General features: G+C 30.3%; 1 protein-coding gene across 7 annotated transcripts in view; it reads right to left on the bottom strand.

Moving 5' to 3' along the window:
- The window catches only part of LOC107443665 (ectonucleoside triphosphate diphosphohydrolase 3), a 109,102-nt gene that overhangs the window by 68,475 nt on the left and 21,192 nt on the right, over positions 1-19,435 (bottom strand). Inside the window, exon 1 of one of the 7 annotated variants that reach the window (XM_016057628.4) lies at positions 5,471-5,722. The exons of the other annotated variants lie outside the window; for them this stretch is intronic. The gene's annotated coding sequence lies outside the window, so the exon portion shown is untranslated. Of the gene's footprint in view, positions 1-5,470; positions 5,723-19,435 lie in introns of those variants that run through there. 7 annotated transcript variants of the gene reach the window in all.

Below are 19,435 nucleotides of genomic sequence, written 5' to 3' on the forward strand. Positions count from 1 at the left end.
AAAGACGGAATTATATTAAAGAAATATCGAATCTGGTGCCAAAGGAATATTAATATTAGGAATTCGAAAAAGTGAAGATGATCCAGTAATGCATATGCAAACAATAATATTAAAGAAATGTGTAGGAATAATAATGTGAAATGAAAGAAGAAAGAAATAATATAGTAGGTGGATCAAATATTTTGGTCAAAATAAGAATGTAGGAAAGATTAAATCGGTAAGTTAAGAGAAAATATGAAAATAACAATAATATTAAAGTATAATATTCAGAATTTGAGAAGATATATGCTCAAAATATCATTAATACTAAATGACAGAAGGAATAAATATTGTCTTGCCTTTGGAGAACGTGAAGAAGTTTAAAATGTCAACTTACGTGATAGCATTTATTTATAAATGGTAACTGATATGGCTATACATGTTATCGTTCAGGAAGCACTTTTATCGAGACGGAAACGCATTATTTTAGAAATGCTTTACTTGGTTAATATTAAAAATAACGGGTGATTAGCAATACTAACTGATTAATTACATTGACCGTAACATATGACCAAAATCATTCACAAATTAAAATCTATTTAAAAAGAGCAAACTGAAGTATTTTGGAACTGTTGAGGATGAATACTTTTAGAGATATCGAAAAAAAGTTTGAATCCTCTCATTTCATTCGCCATATTAATATAGATGAGTATTTATAATACAAAGCGTTGTCATATTTAATTTTTTAAAATAAACACAGGATGTAAAAAAACATATAAAATCTGCTGAGTTGAAATGTTTCTATTTTAACCAAAACAGGAAACTTTTTTTAATCCATCCTTGTTGCAATTTTAAGCACATTTCATCCTCTGACATCATTTGATGACTTAAACTTATTGAGAACACTATTAGGAAACAACAAAATAGAGATAAACTCTTGTAAATGAATATTTCCTTTTCTCAAATAAACTTTAAAAAATCAAAGGGAAATAAACAAACTTTGTTCTTTCTTCACAAACTATTTGATTCAAAAACTCGAAGGTCCAAATATATGTGATGGTCCTTCATGAAATGTTTCATGATGGAGTTAAATCATTCTTCATTTTTTTCTTCTTTTGACAGAAGAGTGTTCCTTAGATACATGAAGCAATATTATGAATTTATTTTGGTTGCTTTCATTATGAAGTTAAAACACTCTTCATTTTTTTAATTCTTTTGGTAGCAAAGTTTTCCTTAGATATTTAAAGCAAACTTATGAATTTATTTTGTTTGCTTACATTATGAAGTTAAAACATTCTTCCTTTTTTCTTCTTCTTTTGGCTGCAGAGTTTTCCTTAGCAAAAATAATATAAAGCAAAATTATAAATCTTACTTTCATTATAAAATTAAAACATTCTTCATTTTCTTCTTGATTTAGTCGGAAGTGTTTCATTGGGTATTAGAAGAAAAGGAATTTAAAATGATTGGAAGCAAATTTTACCACCTTTAAATAATACAAAGACGTATATAATATACTGTAAAAACTGTGGGACCTATCTGAATTTGGTGTCCAAAATCACTAAAAATTGTGCGATATTTTAAATTAATAAAGAATTGAGCTTTTAGACTCACTTTAAAAGGTGTAGATAAATCTTAACACTAGTAATTGATAAAGCTCAGATTTCAAGCTCAGATGCATTAATTCCATTCATGAATTATTTTAGCGTAGGATTGAAATCGTCAAACGATCGATATTTTTTTTTTACGATCGAACAAAAAAGGCGAAAATTTGCTTAACATTCCACAGAAATGGAGGTTATAAGAGGGCATGTATGTTTTTAATTGTGTTATAAAGATGCTTATGTTGTCATAAAAATCTTTACTTAAATCGTCAGTTGTGTTAAGTAATTTTATAATATTTAATTTCTACTCCCTTCGGTTTTGTTAAGCCTTGTTAGAATTCATATAAATATTTTCTCGCTGTTAAACAAACCAATCTTGTTTTAAGAAATATTGTATTCGCTCTAAAAAAATTTTGAGAGCATAGTTACTACCCTTTTTGAAGTTGAGGTAAACTAGAATATTTTACAGTGCATATTTTTTATTTGCATTTTTACTGTTATAGTTTTATTTATTCATTTTTTGTTTCTTTATTCACTGCAGATATTTTCATGCGCTTTGAAATCAATTCAATAGCTTCATTTCAAAAACATTTCGTTTATCAAACAAGGACATTTTTAACAATATATCCGCTTTAATTCTTTTAACCAATTGTTATTTTGTCCATTTTATATAATTTTTAGCACGGTCACTGCAATTCCGTACTTAAAAAATATATATGTAGTTTACTTTAACAACAAAAGTGGAGTCAACTATACATCAAAATGTTTTACAGTATATATACATTCTAAGTTAATGATTTTTACTCAATATTGTATCATAAAAATAACTTTACTCTCTGTTATGTCTATCATATTTTACTGGTATTTTAAATTTTAGTGATACTGACTGACAAATAAGGGGAAGTATACTGTCCCCCCAATTAAAGAACATTCTTGGTGAACACCAAAATCCAAGAGTTTTGTAGAATGCTTCACAACAATACACTGGTATAAATTAGTTGCCACCATTTTTGGCGCTAAAATATACTAAAATTTTTTACATTGTAGAGCGAAAACTTTTACGTTGATTTCGATAAAAAGTTGTAACTGTATTCACATGTTTTATAATTATTTCAAAATGAGACTGCAATAACATATTTTGGGACAAAAAGCGAGAATTTTCAATATTTTAAAAGCATAAAAAAACCTTAGATTTCAAGTTCAAAAATATAAATTTTACAAGTTAAAATCACTGTACGAAAATTACGTATACAATGTAACATCTAAGTCCTTCGGAATCCACATAAATAACCTAAACTGAAAATTACTCTTATTTTAACTTCGAGAATTTATATTTTTGAACTGGAAAACAAGAACTTGTTTTATATTTTACATTAAAAAAATTTAGATTAAGTTTTTGATCCAAAATAAAAAGAAGAAAGAATAAAAGAAACTTTAGGGATATTCCAGGCGTGGCCTAAATATTTTTCAAAGTGTCTGAAGCATACTTGGAAAAAATATGTAATCAGAGTATGGGAGTTTTTTAATCTTAATTTCACTTTTTGTGAAATTATACTATCTCGGCAAATTTATAAGTCGATTTTTTTCCACTCAATTATAAAATTTGTTTATCCATAGGTAATTCCATGTAGGAAATAAGTTTTAAAAAGTATTTATTATTTTTCATTATTTTATTTAAAAATAGTTGAAATCTTTTTAAAATTTTATACGCATTTTTACATATTTATAAAGTGCGTAATCTATCTTTGAAATACATTTGGATCAACAAATTTTTCAACTTGATTTAAAAATCTCCCTAGACATAATGAATTATGCAAAAAATAAAATTAACATTAAAGGCCTCAAACTTTCTAAACTAAACTTTTGGGGTCGAAAATGCAAATCCATGGAATGAAAAGTTTGGTTATTTAATGAAAGTACGTTTTTGTGTGAGTTCAACTTAATAGTTAGCACTAATTAATAAAAATATTAGAGGTCACCCTATTGAACCATTTAGATTGGTACTTAATTCACGGAAATCCAATTATTAGAACAAAAGTTATTCAAGGTCAAGATTTTGAAAAATTTTGGTAGCCAGCAAAAATTTCTGGTCCTCACTAAAAATATTAGTACATACTTCTCCCATTTTTATTATTTTTTTAATTTATTTCCTTCTTGAAATTTTGTGGACCACGTCTGTGCATAAAATCTAATACTTGGAATGATTATTACAAAATTTATGAAATAATTAGAAAATTATGAATTTTTTTAAAAGAAGTATTGAAATAATTAAAAACAAATATAAAATGTGCAATGAACATCCATGTGTAATTTCAAAGTATTATGTTTTTACTATAAAACATGCATATGATCTGAGAACTTTTTTTCCTATGTATATTTATAAATTGAGATACAACTTTATCAAAACCGAGTCCACGGGACCTATAACATTTAGGCAATTACAATTTATAAATTTAAGGCTACGGAGTTGAACATTAGTAGTCTTATACCCAAAATTGGGTCGACTGTTCAACGTCGGTAATAAAATAAAATATTGTAATGTTGACAGCAGTTCGTTGTATTCCAAGCACAGCACTTAATGAAATTCATATCTGTCTGTTGTAATATTTAAAACAACTTAATTACAGATTATTCAGCAGCTGCTGGCAGTTGTGGCAGCTATGCAGCCAAATGCAAATTATTTTTTTTTACGGTGTAATTCTTTTTATTCTGCTTTTTCGCTACCATAGTAGGTTGGATACTGTGAATTTAAATACCATCTTATAATTTTTTTTCGATTTTAATAAGCTATCTTAATTTCTCTATAGAGAAAATTATATTATATAAGTTGTATTTATACCTTAATAGCTCATAACTTTTGGAATAAATTTTTATGCAAAACTGCGCTCAGCCAACACATGCCAAGTCTAAAGCGATATTAAGCTATTCCTAAATAATCAGGATAAATAAAGAAAAAACATTTACTGTCCTTTAATAGCAACGGGAAATTACAAAAGAATTAAAATATGTTTTCGGATTTAATTTCAATAATTACCGAGCAAAATAATTTGGTATAAATCGTATCCCAATGAACTCAAGAGCTAAATCTGTGCTATAGTTTTTTGTAGAATATATTAAAAATTGAATGTAGTAGAAATTATAGAATATTTTAATTGAATATTTTTTAAAATTTTATGCTGATAATTTGTTTATCTTTAACGAGCAAAAGTAATTCGGTAGTAATAGTTGGGGTTGGTAAGTGAAGCGAGTAGGGAGTGGAACCTTTTAATAACCCATTAATGCCTGCCTGGGTTTATATATGGAGAACACCAATGAGAAAAATAGGAGTTTCTTTTTTGTAAAATCTGGACACATCTCAAAAAGCGTGGACACAGCAAAGATTATATCTTTTCAATTTTCAACCCAAATTTTGCAATTAAAAGAAAATTTCTTGCTTATTTTTCCCAACTTATTTAAACACTAAGCATAATCATTACTTTCGTGGTTGCTGGGTCTATTACAGATTCTTAGACAAATTTCAATTCCTCTACCATTATTATAGATTTATATTACCAGTAGCAACCTTATAAAATTAACTTTTACAGTCTTAAAAAAGACTAATGCTATGCAAACAGACCGAATTTATTTCAATTCATTAGTTTATTTATTGAAAAAGCGCAATAAGAAAAACGGAATCAAATGATATGTCCATTTTCGATTTAAAAACTCAGTTTGTTAGTTTTTTTTCTCTTATCTTTTAAAAAGCTTTGACTAGACATAAATATTTACAAATATTATGATAGGCAAAATTATTTTGTTTCCACAAAACCTTAGAATGAAGCTATCGTTTTTTCGAGAAAAGTTTCTTATAATGGACACAAATGCCTTGAAAACATAAATTTAAAACTTACCAGTTAAAGATGATAAGCATCCCTGAAAATTAAAATCCAAACATAGTTAAATAAAGGATAATTAGACCCCAAGGTTTCAATTGGAGGAGATGATTTCATCTATTAAAGGAGTCACTCAATCAACGCATAAACATCTCAACAACTTGATAATCAACTAAATTATGAATTAAAAAAAATGGAACTCGATTACGAAATGTAATTATAAGACTTCATGCGAGACTGACAGACTAATGAAAATAACCGGTCTAGCACTCATTTTGAATATCTATTGTAAAATTCTCTAAAACTGGTAAATGAGAAAAAAAATTATTTTAAACTAAAGAATTCTGGATTATGAAATAAACATGCATTTAAAGATATATTTCTCCTTGGATTTGAAGGCCATTGAAAATAGTAAACAAGTTAAATTAATTGAAAAACAAACATATATTACTTTTAAAAAAAAAGATGTGTTAAGCATATGGTTTGCGGGTGAAATTATTTTTGCAGTAGTTTATTTCTTAGAGATTTTTAAAATCAATATAATTTTATAAAACTTAAATCAGAACTTCAGAACAAGAGCATTTGAATATCTGACCTTTTATCTGTCGGTTTAAATTATTAATATTATAGTGATGGGCAATTTTTTTTTTTTTTTAATGGCGAGTATTTACATCACCTCCTACATCAGAAGGCCTTCACACGGTTTTTTATAAGAAGTCTGCGCAGACTATTTAAAAAGTGATCCAGCTGTGCGCGTGAAGTCAGATTCTTTTTTATAAGTAATTGGGAGAAATTTATCTTATACATTTGAGAATTGAATTTGTGGTGGTTGACAAGTAAATAAGGCAAACCAATCATACTAAAAAATACAGAAAATTTTAAGAGATTTATTTGCTACCACTTTCATAATTTTACCAGATTTTGCATTAAATAGCTGTAAATTGGTTTATCTTCATAGTGGTCAGATCGGACTACTTGTAAGAAACCGTGTGGAGGCTTTTAGATACAGCGTTGGCACTTGGGTCTATTTCCTATGCGCCTCAAAAAAGTCAGAGTTGCCACACTCTTATCGTTACCCAGTGGGTACCTGTGCCTAGGCCACGGCGGTGGAGCAGCCTCGCCAACGTAATGGGCAAACTTCTTTTAATTATAACTCATTTAAACCTTACCTTTGCTACCACTAGGCAAAGAAAATTTTGCCTTTTTTAAGGACTTTTCGATGGAACTATCCCGCATTTGTGTTACATTTGGAGGAAAACCATGAAAATCTCTCACGTTTAACCTGATGGGCAAGGGGATTCTAACCTTTGATCCGTCTACCACTGAGGATATTTTACGTCAGTATTGTGCGCGGTGCGAGCAGGATGTGGAATTCGAACCCGGTTCACCTCATTGGAAGGCGAACGCTCTTAACCCTGAACCACAACGGCTCGCTTGTTATAATTTCATAACCGTTGCTAAACAGTCGACTCAATTTGTTGGGTTTACGACTGCTAATGTTCAACTCCGTAGCCTTGTAATTTTAAGCCCAATCCAGAAGGCAAGGGAACTCCTGGATCAAGTATTGGGAGAAATTTGCTTTCATGGAGGACTTTTTGATGGAACTAACCCGAATTTGCGTTACATGGAGAGAAAAACCACGAAAACGTCCCCGATTAGCCTGGCGACAAGGGGACTCTAACTCATGATCCGCATATCACTGAGGATATTTCACGTCAGCACTGTGGTCGGTGTAAGCCGAGTGCGGATTCGTATCGACCAGCCTTTGTTGGGAGTCGAAGCCGGTTCACCTCATTGGAAGGCAAACGCTCTGTCCCCTGAGCCATTGCGGCTCCGTTTGTTATAATTGTAAAGAATGAAAGAATAAAAAAAAATGTACAGAATACCGATTCAAAATGACTGTATGAAATTACATTTTTGATTAAAGCATGAAACGCTCTTCATTTTGTAAAGTTTTTAAGATGACAAATGATAGTTACTTTTGTTAAGAACAAAAAAAAAAAAAAAAAAAAAAACCATTTGGTAAAATTCTGTAGGAATTATCACAAGAAAAATAGATTTTTTAAAGCATTTTTACTTTAGAAATGCATAAAATTTCATTTCATTAATATTGAAATTAACACTTCATTTGTAACTACACTGTAAGTAAAAATGTTAGGGTATCTTAACATCAAAATAGGTGGTAATTACAGTTAAATAAGATACACACAATAAAGTTATTGAACGTTATTGCATATTGTAAAGCTTTTTAGCGTATCTTAACACCAAGGAAGCGGGGCAACTACTTCACTTATTTAGAACTAACACTGTAAAAGTTGTAGCGTAATATATCGCCGAATTGGGTAAAGGAACACTTTATTTCGTGCTGACACCAAATCGAGTGATTAATAGAGTATGATTTAAATGCTTAAAGCTAATGAACCAAACTGTTACGAGTCCGAAAACACCGATGTTGGCGCTCTTGGAATTCAAGAAAAGCCAAGTAGTTTGTTTACTATCTGGAATAAGTTAACGAGTGGCTACTTTCAATTGCTGATATTCATCAACAGAAATAAAAATTCTTCGCTCTATATTTATGTATATCATTTTTAGTTGTTTAATAAGGATATTATATTTTAACTTTTAAATCTCTGAGAACTGTATTAAATGATTTTATAATGCACAATTTCTATCCGTTCCATCACTCCTAATACGTCTTAGTGTTTTCTCTGTGCTACGTGTAAGTTTGATTTACAAACTAATTTCCTTTTTGGAATTAGTGTATAGATGCATTCTAAATTAATGATTCTTGTTTTTAATTGTAAAAATAACTTTACTGACTCTTATGCATATCTTATCTTATTGTGTCCCGTAGTGGACTGATCGTAAAGACGCGGTTCACAGTAGAACACCGAAATCAAGCATCACTAGTTATCAAGCATCACAGTAAGCGGGTGGGTGACCACTTCGATCAGCCAGCGTAAGGGCAGAGGGTGCGCCGTATCGATCCTCGTTAAACTGTTCTACAATAAAGTGCTCGACTTCGCGCTCAGGTCATCCGGCTATTAAAGCAAGGGAGCCATCGCCTCTGCAGGGGATCAAATTGCCATGGCATGTTTTCGGATCATCCTCAGGGATGTTTCCCAGACTGTCGCCAATAGCCAATTATGCAGCTCTAATGCAACGTAAATCAAGTGCCTACCTATCTATCTTATTGTAATTATAAATTTTAGTGCAACTGAATAACAAAAATGGTGCCGGCTACTATGGCGTTTCACGACACTACTTAGGTATAAAACAGTTGTCATCATTTTTGCCGTTGATATACTCTAAAACGTTTTACTGTAAAGGAAAGTTCTCGGCATATTGAAATTTTTTACAGAACTTGGTGGTGTAAAGTGCACTATAAAAACTGTTGTGTGATACCTATCCTAATTTGGTGTTAAAAATTGCTTGAATAATTACTGTTGATCAAGTTGATCGAGCGTTTACTTCAAGGGGTGTAGTGAAATCTTAACATCAATTTGTAGCTCTTTGGTGAAAATCCAAAAATTTGGCGAATAATTAGTTCATATTTAAACTATTTAACTAAAGACTTGTGTGAAATGATAGTAGGGAAACGAATAATAAATATTTTTAGACCATTATTAAACATTTTATATGAATAACTGGGCAAGATAGTGACAAGATGGTGGTTCGTTTACATGAAAATACAATATGAGTTCTTTTCGTCAGATATAATTACCAAACTGGCCGTAGAAAATTTAATACCAATTAAGTTTCAATCCTTCTTACTTATTGATAAAAAATATTGATTGAGGTCGATTATTTGCAATTTTAATCTTCCTGTCGGATTGATTTAACAATAACAAACTATTCTTATCAACTTATAAAATGCAGATATGTTTTTAGTCATAAAATAAAGCTATTTATGTTCTCATGATATTTACATAAATCTGTCAATTGCATAAAATAATTTTATAAAATTTAACTTTTATTCTCTTAGATTTCATTGAAATTCACATTAATATTCTGCCTGTGTTTGATGAACAATATGATTTCCTTTTAAGAAATATAATATATATGTTTGCTAAATTTATGACTCTTGCTTCAGTATTGTAAAATTTAGTCTATATATATTTGCAATATATTTACAATATATAGTATATATTGTAAATATATTGTATAACTATTTATTTAATATTGCCTTAGCATTGTATTGCTTTAATTTAGTGTTGTATTATTTAGTTTTTTATTGTAAAAGTAACTTTAGTCTATCTTATCGTACTGTTACTATAAATTTCAGTGTTACTAAATAACAAGCATGGTGGCATTACATTCTAGAGATTTCACTACATTAGCAATTATTTTCGATTTTGATGTAGTGAAACACCGCATAAGTGTAAAGCAACTATTTTTGGTGTTCAGACGCACGAAAAACCTATGGTGTGAATGATCTTGGTGTAAACGTTTTCCATTATAAGACTGATACGAAACCGAAAAAATGTAAAAAGTGGTAGTAATATTAATATCATTATGTTTGTAATTACCAGAATATTTTATTTTCTGTTTTAACCAAAAGTGGAGGATCCAATATTGGAAGCTAATATTCAGCTTTCTTATATCAAAACTAATACCAGTTTTTTTCCAGAACGTTCTAAGAATTTAAATTGGTTATACAAGCTCTATTTGGTGTTTAATTTCCACAATTTCAGCATCGAATTCAGAGTACACCCTTATAACTATATATTCCTAGCACAACAGTCTTGCCTCTCAGCCTATATTTTCTCATTTGTTCTTAACCTCCCAGTCTAAATTCTCAACAATGAACACGCAAATAAACATATTCTATGGAATTAAATTTTTATGCTAAATGAATGCAGCCTTTAACACGTTGAATGCCACGATAATTTTGCATGGATTGCCCGTCTGGCCAAACCGTAAATAGCTACAAACTAAAGTTTCAAATATTAGACAGATTCGGCTAGTTTTTTAAAAGGTTTAGCGTGACATATCTGAAAAAAGTGGTGAATTATATAAGCCTACGAATTGTTTAGAAATGGTGGTGGATGCAAATCTACTAAATTGAATTTATTAAACCATGAATCTCAATAAATAGACTACCTCTTGAAAATATTTATTCGTTGTCCGGAGCAAGTTGGCATCTCTGTGTACATAAATAAAACTATTTTTGTGTCTTCTATACAGCATTCATTTCTTCAAACCATTTTAGTAACGATAATAATAAAAAAAAAATAAAAATTTACTCGAATTATGTGTTTCTAATAATCTTGGCTTCGTTGGTCACCGGTGACCCCCGTGGCGCTGCGAGCAAACTCAGTGCCGGTCACCGGTGGCCCCCCTGGCATTCAACGCGTTAAAAAACTTTTTTATACATTTTGCAGTATAAATTTTCCTACCACTTTAATTATTTTGATGAACAAAAGCCTCTCGAGCATTTATTTTAATTAATAAGATGCTTTGATAGTTTTTGTTTTCTTAGTCACCACCCTTTACGTTCCATTTCAGATATTTGTTTGATTTCCGCCAAACTTTTTATATTGGAATTACTATGGTGTTACATATATTTTCATAAATTATTTCCTATTAGCTACCACTTAAGTTTTAAAAAATATGCAATTAATTAAAAGTTAAATTAGAATCTTTATACCGCTTTATATGTCTTCTTTCTCCCTAAGTTAAAATTATTACTGAGTGACTGGAGTTTTTATTTATCAAACAAAAAGAAAAACTTGTTAGCGTTCAAAATATGCAGATACTATAAAAAAGTGACAAACTGACTTCAACATTCTTAAACGATGAGTTGAAAATAAAATGCCTTGAAGAGACGCTGCCAACTACTTGTGTTTTTTTTCCTTTCATCTTTAAGTAAATGTGCCAAACCTTGCATTCAAACAGATATTACTTTTACATGAAAAGTTTTCTTTCATTCATATTTCCGGGAAGGTAGGTAAATGATCTACAATTGAATTTATTAATATCAAACCGGGATAATTTGCACGATTAATCTCCAGTAAAATACGAAGAATAAAATCAGTAATAAAGTACAAAACTTTACTAGATTACGTTTTATGGGTAGCTATAGCAACCTATATGGCTATAGCAACCGATTCTTCTCGATTTCCCGAAAAGATTTATTGTTGTATATAAAGAGGCTATAAAATATGTATACTTCTATTTAAAACTTGGAAATTCAGTTCTTAATGATTTTGACTACATTTAAATAAAAACACAATTATAAAAACCCATGATTGCGGTGTGGTTAAATCTTGAGACTATACAAGATTCCTGTATTTGTTTATCCCTTGGTTGGAAAAATCATCTTCGGAAAATGGAATGCCGATTAAGTTTTCGATAGAATTTCTGCTCTTACTTCACGGAGCAAAAAACGGTTATAATTTAATGATCGGACATATATTAAGGTTTCAAGCTTGATGGTTAACGGGCGTGAGTCAAAAAAGCCCATTAATTAATGCAAACGGTAGTTTGAGTTACGAAATCAGACACAAAAACGCACTTTATCTGAATAAACATACCTTTTTTTCGACGGATTCCTTTACCGTTTAAGAAAGGGAATTAAGAAAGGAAAACCAAAGGAATGCTGAACTAAGAAAAGGAAACCAAATAACTTGACATTTGACAAATTCTCTACTAAAGACCATCTAAAGGAATAAATAAAATGTAAGCGTGTTTTTAACGATGTTCCATTTTTGAAACATTGGTGTTTGACTGAGGCATTTTTTACAGATTGTGGTCGCCAGTCGAAACAGAATGGTATCCTATGAAAATAGCATTTTGGAAAATATATTTTTAAGGCATGAAATGATTATATATTCACGAGACTTATTCTCCAGGAATAATCTTAAAATACTACAAAAGGATATTTTTACAAAATTCTTAATTCTGTTTCACTCTCTTATTTTATAAGGATTTCACTGCCAATTGATCTCACTACCAAGATTTCATCAATCAATGATCAATGTTCACACTAACAAGATTCCATTGCCAATATTGCTTTTAAAAGAAATATTCTATAGATTCTTTGAATAACAAGCTCAATCAAAACTCCTGATTTATCTTCTAACAACGTCTCTCAGATGATTCAAGCAAATGAGACTGTCACTTGGTAAGAACGAATTTATCACGAATCCACTTCTGTTGGGAGCACATTGTTCTCCATCGTTGTTAAATAGCACAAACCCCCTGAAAAGAATTTCTTTTCAATAGTTCTACAAAAGAGAAAAACTCTGAAGCATTACTTTCTGTCATTTTCCATCGGTTATCAACCACCATATCAAAACATCCATCATAATTTATCTTGAATAAATACCAATTGAATGACAACACACAACTCGAAGAATTTGCTTGAAATGTAAAAATATAACCTTTGAAACGCAAAAGAGGAACATTAAGTTTTAAACTAATATTTTGCCTTTCAAATTTTAAAATAAATTTTTATAATTAGATGTTTCACTGAGGGTTATATTATCCTTTTAAAAGTTGCAAATATTTTAATCGCATTAGGAAAATTGAATTCTTAGTAAATTGTAATACAAGCAGGATAAAAATTAGGTTCTTAATAAATTTTAATACAAGCAGGATGAAAAATTGGATTCTTAGTAACTTTTAATACAAGCAGGATAAAAATTGGGCTCTTAGTAAATTATAACACAAGCAGGATAAAAATTGGGTTAGTAAATTTTAATACAAGCGGGATAAAAATGGGTTCATAGTAAATTTAATATACGCACGAAAAAAAAAATTGACAAATTTGACTAAATTTCTGAAATTTATGAACAATCAAATAATTGTGGAAACTTACGAAGCAAAATGTAAAAATACTAAAATTTAAATGTATGAAAAATATTTTGCTTATTTTTGTTTATTAAAGTAAGTTTATGTTTCATTTTTGGGAGATTGGCGTCGAAACAGTTAAAATATGACAGCAATAGTTTTTTCAGTTTTGAAGTTTGAATCCCTAAGTGAATTGTTTTGCACACAATTCGTTTATCCAAAGATAATTCATGCTAAAAATAATTTTTACTAATTGTTTTTTATTATTTTATTTAATATCAGCTGAAAAATTTTTTAAGTGTAAGGTATACAAATTTTTATATTATTTTACGAAATGTAATTTTATATTGCAAAATAGAAAGTTTGAACAAAATTAGTCGGTAATTTCTGAAAAATCAAATTTTGAAAGATGCTTAAAATTGATTTCTCAGGAACTATTTCTCCGATTTTGTTCAAAAATTTTTTTTTGCTGTGCAAAAATTCATTCTTTAAAATTATATGAAAAATTGTTTACTTTACAGTTCAAATATTTTTTGACTATTATTAAATTAGATAAAAAAAAATAATAAATAATTATTAAAATCATTTTTGCATGCAGTTATAGAGGGCTAAAGGAATTTTAGAGCTGAGTGCAAGAATTTATGACTTCTCTTAAAAATTTCTCGAGATATGCGAAATACGCAAAACGTAAAATTAACAATGAAGGACCTAAACTATTAAGACCATATTTCCCAGATTACGTTACCCCCTCCCCCATATTCTTAGGGTCAAGAATGTAAATTTGTAAAAAAAAAGGTATGTTTATTCAGAGAAAATACGTTTTTTAGTCTGATATCGTTACTTGAAATAGCGTCTGCTCTAATTAATTAGCATATTTAAAGTCACTCCCTCAAACCATTAAGATTAAGTTTTAATACGTGAAAATCCGATCATTGAGATCAAAACTTAATCAGGTTTTCTTTTCACATTCTACAAAGTACATCGCTAGATTCCGAACAAGTTTACAAATTTTATGATAATGTTTTTTGATATCAGAACAATGATAGGTTTCATCGCCGTCATTATTCGAGACATGGACAACCTTAGATATAGAATGGTTTGCACACTTATTGATATTACGCAATTCACAGTAAGACATATGAGGAACATCAAATCGTTTATTTATACGCAATCTTTGAACATAATGAACTAAAGGAATGTGTTTAAACCCTTTCAAAAGAAATTTCTACAATCACTCAAATGATTTTTTTCTTACAGCTTCAATATACAATTAAGGATAAGGCAAATAAAGGTTCAGAAAGAAAACAAACGCATTCATAAAGCCCATTTAATAAACAAATGATAAATAACAAAAAAAGATGGTGCATGTATGATATCCTTCATGAAAATTAAAATTTTTGCTCCCTGGAGAAAAATTATCTCCTTTTAAAAAACTGAATATTACATGGCTGATATGATGGTTAATACATAGTCCCATGTGATGAAATGCAATCTGAGAATCAAATTATTGAACTGATTTTGGAAAAGATTACAAACAACACTCTTCGACATATACATGTGGGAGGTGGTGGATGGCTATGCATGTCCCACATATGATCTAGCGGATTCAAGTCAGGAGAAAATGCAGACATTTCCATACGGGAATATCCTCAGATTGAAGGTATACGTTTACGATGTGGGGACGAGCGTTGTCATCCTTAAACACAAGTTCTGCGCTTTAAAAACAAACGTACACGTGATTCGAGAATAATGTCCCCATAAATTTGAACATTACAAACAACTTACAATTTTACAACGTACAGTTTAACTCCCTGCATGTAAACGTACAATTTTACATGCAGATCTGTTCGAGAGCTCAGTGTAATTCCGCTAACCATTCTGTTCTACCGTAATGGTGTCGTTCAATGATGTTGTCTTGGTGGTAACGGGTATTTGGTATCCTCCATATGAAAGTCCAATGTGCATCAGACTGCAGACAAACTTGGACTTGTCGGCAAGCATTACACAAGCCCACTGTGACGATGTCCAGATTGCATGTTCTCCACTACAAGGCTACTCGCTGGCGGTAGTGAGTTGTCGTGATTGGAATTCATTAGACAGGCTTGAGAGCATATAAACCAATATTTCCCAAACATTCCTTACAGCACCAAATGTAACTGTTACGTTTTAAAAACATAATATGGAAATATTTCCGCGGTTGCAGAAACGTAACTAAACGTTGCAAGTAACTTTCTTATAGATTACAAAAACGTCACAATGTTCACGTCCAAACAAAAATCTGACACAAACCGTTTTATCGTAACTTGAAATATCGCAAAAAGATAATAACTACTAACTTTTCACGGGCTTGCTTTCAGAAAGTTTTTTGAAATCTAACTGATATTATTATTCGATTACAGAACGCTTACACAGAGGAAAAAAACTATGGTCAGAACAACCAGAATATGGTCAAATTCACCGTGTTTCTGATTTTTATGGGAACACCAAAAACCAAGGTAATCTTTATTGAAGAGCTTTGGTTATGACATTTTAGTAAAATTATTAACAAAATATGGTTTTTATTACCATGCTGTTTGGTAGTAAATGCGGCAAAATTAGGCATTTTTAAGCAAGAATCAGTAATTTCAACAGTGCAGTAAACACTTGTTAACTTTGTTTTTCGTTAGTAGATTTTTTTTCTGTGCTGTAAGTTAACATCTACCAACATTTAAAATTATAAAAAAATGTGCATTTGTAAATGTACAAATACATACAATATGTACAATAACGCTGAACTAAATCAGTAGCTTAACTATTACTAAATAAATACATGAGAGTCAATAAAATTACTATATCAGGGCTCTCCCAATATCCTAATATGGAAGTGTAGAGATAGCGAGTGCAAATTCAATCGAAACCCTGAAGGCATCTTCTTATTTATATTTATTTACCTATTGTTACGCATTCATAGGTGCGCTTTCGTACTTATTACAAAACTCGGCTAATCTGCCCTTGTCAAGTCGATATATAGATAACACAAGATAAAGAAAGACAGCAAGCACATACAGCCTGAAATTTGAACCAGCTACCTACGCGTTTTAATAGCCGCATCTTTGTAACGTTTTTCTCTAATTTGAGTAGTGATGTTTTTCTCTAATATCTCTAATTTTCTCTAATTTAATCTTTTCTTAAACCTGAATAGGATTTGTAAAGGGTGTTTTGTAATGAGCACACAAGTCTTCATACGCAAGTATAACAATAAAAAAACCGTTTTGTTTTGCATACATACTAGTTTGGGCCGTTATACAACATTAAAAAAAAATTCATGATAGAATAAAGCAATAGCTCTAAAAAGTTGATCCTATTTGACACAAACAAAATGGCATAAAGCTTTTTCCAATTTAAAGAAGTCTTAAGGGCTGTAGCAGCGATTGAAAAATGGAGTTCTTATAGAAGTAAGAACATATCTACCATGGCATGCAACACATATCAGGGTAAATATGTTCTTCTCCCTCTCTCTTTCTCTCTCTCTCTCTATATATATATAGAGAGAGAGAGATAGTTTAAAATGTAGAGAAAACATGGAAAAATTAGAGAACAATGAGCAAAAGGAAAAAGAAAAATAATAATAAAAATTCAAAAAAAAAATAATTCCGAAAAAAGGAAAAAAAAATAGTAAAAATCCGGAAAATGAAAAATATAATCTTTCCATCAGCTCACACTATTATATCCGCAAAGAGGAATTTTTTCTAATATTGAATCAACATAGCCAAAGCAAAATATATCGATACAATAGTGTGAGAAGCACTCAAAAAAATTTACAACATATAAAATAGAACACATTAAGTAAAAATATCACGTAAAAACAGAAAATAAAATACAAAGAAAAAACAGAATGAAACATAAAGCGAAATCTATAAAGCGAGTAGCGAATTCAAATGAACTTACATGAACGGGAAATTTTTCAAGAGTGATTTAAAATACTTTGGTAACAAGATTGCCAGATTACAAAATATATACCAAATACTGAAAATAGGGTTTGAAGTAGAGAAAGACAGTATTTTCAATAATATTTTGGTGATTTTAACTTTCGAAGAAAAAAGAAAAAATTTAAAAATAAAATTGTATTAATTGTATTAATTGAATTGATTTATCATTATCATATTGTAATACTTAAAGGAAAATAAATTATAGAATAAAAACAAGAAAACATTGCAATTAAATGACAAAATGATTAAAAATGAATCAAAAATATTTCAAGTTCAAAATCTTTTTTGCTTACGTTGGCGAACTCTACGAATTTTATTTTTTTATTATCAAAATCTAAGGATTTATCAGTTTCAGTAATAATACAAATATCTTTCAGAACTGCCGATGCTACTGAAGCAGCAGATATGATACTTGTCACTAACACCTGCTACTGAAAATGGATGAATTTTGCTTCTTATAGTTGAGGAAATGGTTGCTTGTTGTTCCATTTTTTCTGTGTCGATCATAAGTGGGTTCAGATTTTAAAAAACAAATGGGATTGATTATTTATATATATAAAATATCTTTGTTCATTTATGTTTCCGACTCAGTCAATTCTTTTGTTTTATTTCCCATAATTTTCGCTTTTCCACTCTTAATTATTTTTGTTCACTTTTTTTGCATTGCTGTCATCTTAACTTTTCCAAATGCATATTTTTATGAAACTTCTTTGATCGATTAAAAAGGATCGCTCTTTGTTAAGAAATTTTCTCGACCTTTCACAATTACATTTCTCAAAATCTACACATTTGCAAGATTCAATATAGAATAGCTTTTTTTTCTACTTTATTCTACTCTAGAATAAAACTGTTAATTTTTTTTAGATTCATGATGTCGAATTAAATAAATATATTTCTTGTGAAAATTACGAATGAGTTGCAAAACACTCTGTACTACTTATAAGTAAGTAGTATTGAATGGAAAAATTCTGATAGCAGGCCAAAAATAGCGTGCCTGTCTCCTGGTCCTTTTGAGAAATGATGGCACAGGGATAGAGCGTGTGCCTTCCAATCAGGTGAACCGGGTTCGAATCCCAGGGATGGGTGGTTGATACGAATTCCGCATCCGGCTCACACCGACCACAGTGCTGACGTATAATATCCTTAGTGGTAGACGGATCATGGTTTTAAGTCCTCTTGCCCTTTAGGTTAACCATCGATGTTTTCGTCGTTGATAAATTTATTTCTGTACATGAAAACGCAGTATATCATCGAGCAATCGCTCTCGAGGAGTGTGTACAGAGTGAAGCTATTCAACGCCTCGTACGGCCAGCACATTCTTCAGATCTGAATCTCAATAAAAATGTGTGAGATGCTTTTAAGAGGAGTGTTTCTGGTCGAGAATGCCCTGCAATAAACAAGGACATCCTCATTCTTACATTGACAGAGAAATTGGAAATTTGCCCCAACAGCTCCTGAATACTGTTTTGCGAAGCGTCACGACATCGAGAAACCTTCATCTCCCTTCATGGTGACAGGGCCGGATTTAAGCTTGGTGGGGCCCTAAGCTACTGAAAATGATGGGGCCCTTATGAGTTAAATTCCATTTCTATACACCTAAAGTAAACTGTCATTATTTTTTTAATTGTTGAGTATTAACATTATATTATTAAAAAATTTGATAATATTACTTTATTGTTAAATATATTAATTGTGACGAGACTATTATGTAGAACTTTTCTTTTATTGCACATATTTTTTGAACGAGGGAAAAAAGTTACAAAAGAAACACATTTTAAGCACGGAGTAAAAATTTGGCGTGCTGGGCCACTATATATTTAACAGTCTTATTTTTAGATTCATTTTAATTATATTTTATTTGCAATTTTTAATGATTTTTTCGCGAATTTTTTTCTCAATTGTTTTTTTTTTTACGTTACAAAATGTATAAGACTTAGAAACATGAAATTTTGAATGTGCGTGGAAAATATGCAAAGAGTTAGAAAGAAAACAAGAAAATACAATTTGATTATTAGTTTTTTTTTTTTTTTATAACCGCCGTTGAACAACCGACCCAATTTCGAGTTACGACTACTAATATTCAACTTCGTGGCCTTGTAATTTTGAAACCAATCCAGAAGACAAGGGAACTGCCAGATTAGTACCCAGGGGTATTTCTTTGTTATGAGAACTTGGAGGAATTTGTGACCCCGACAGATTTAACATGCACCAGTCACCATTT

This window comes from Parasteatoda tepidariorum, chromosome 12, assembly GCF_982258835.1.
Source record: "Parasteatoda tepidariorum strain Cologne lab strain chromosome 12, Ptep-v5.0, whole genome shotgun sequence".
Classification (NCBI taxonomy): domain Eukaryota; kingdom Metazoa; phylum Arthropoda; class Arachnida; order Araneae; family Theridiidae; genus Parasteatoda; species Parasteatoda tepidariorum.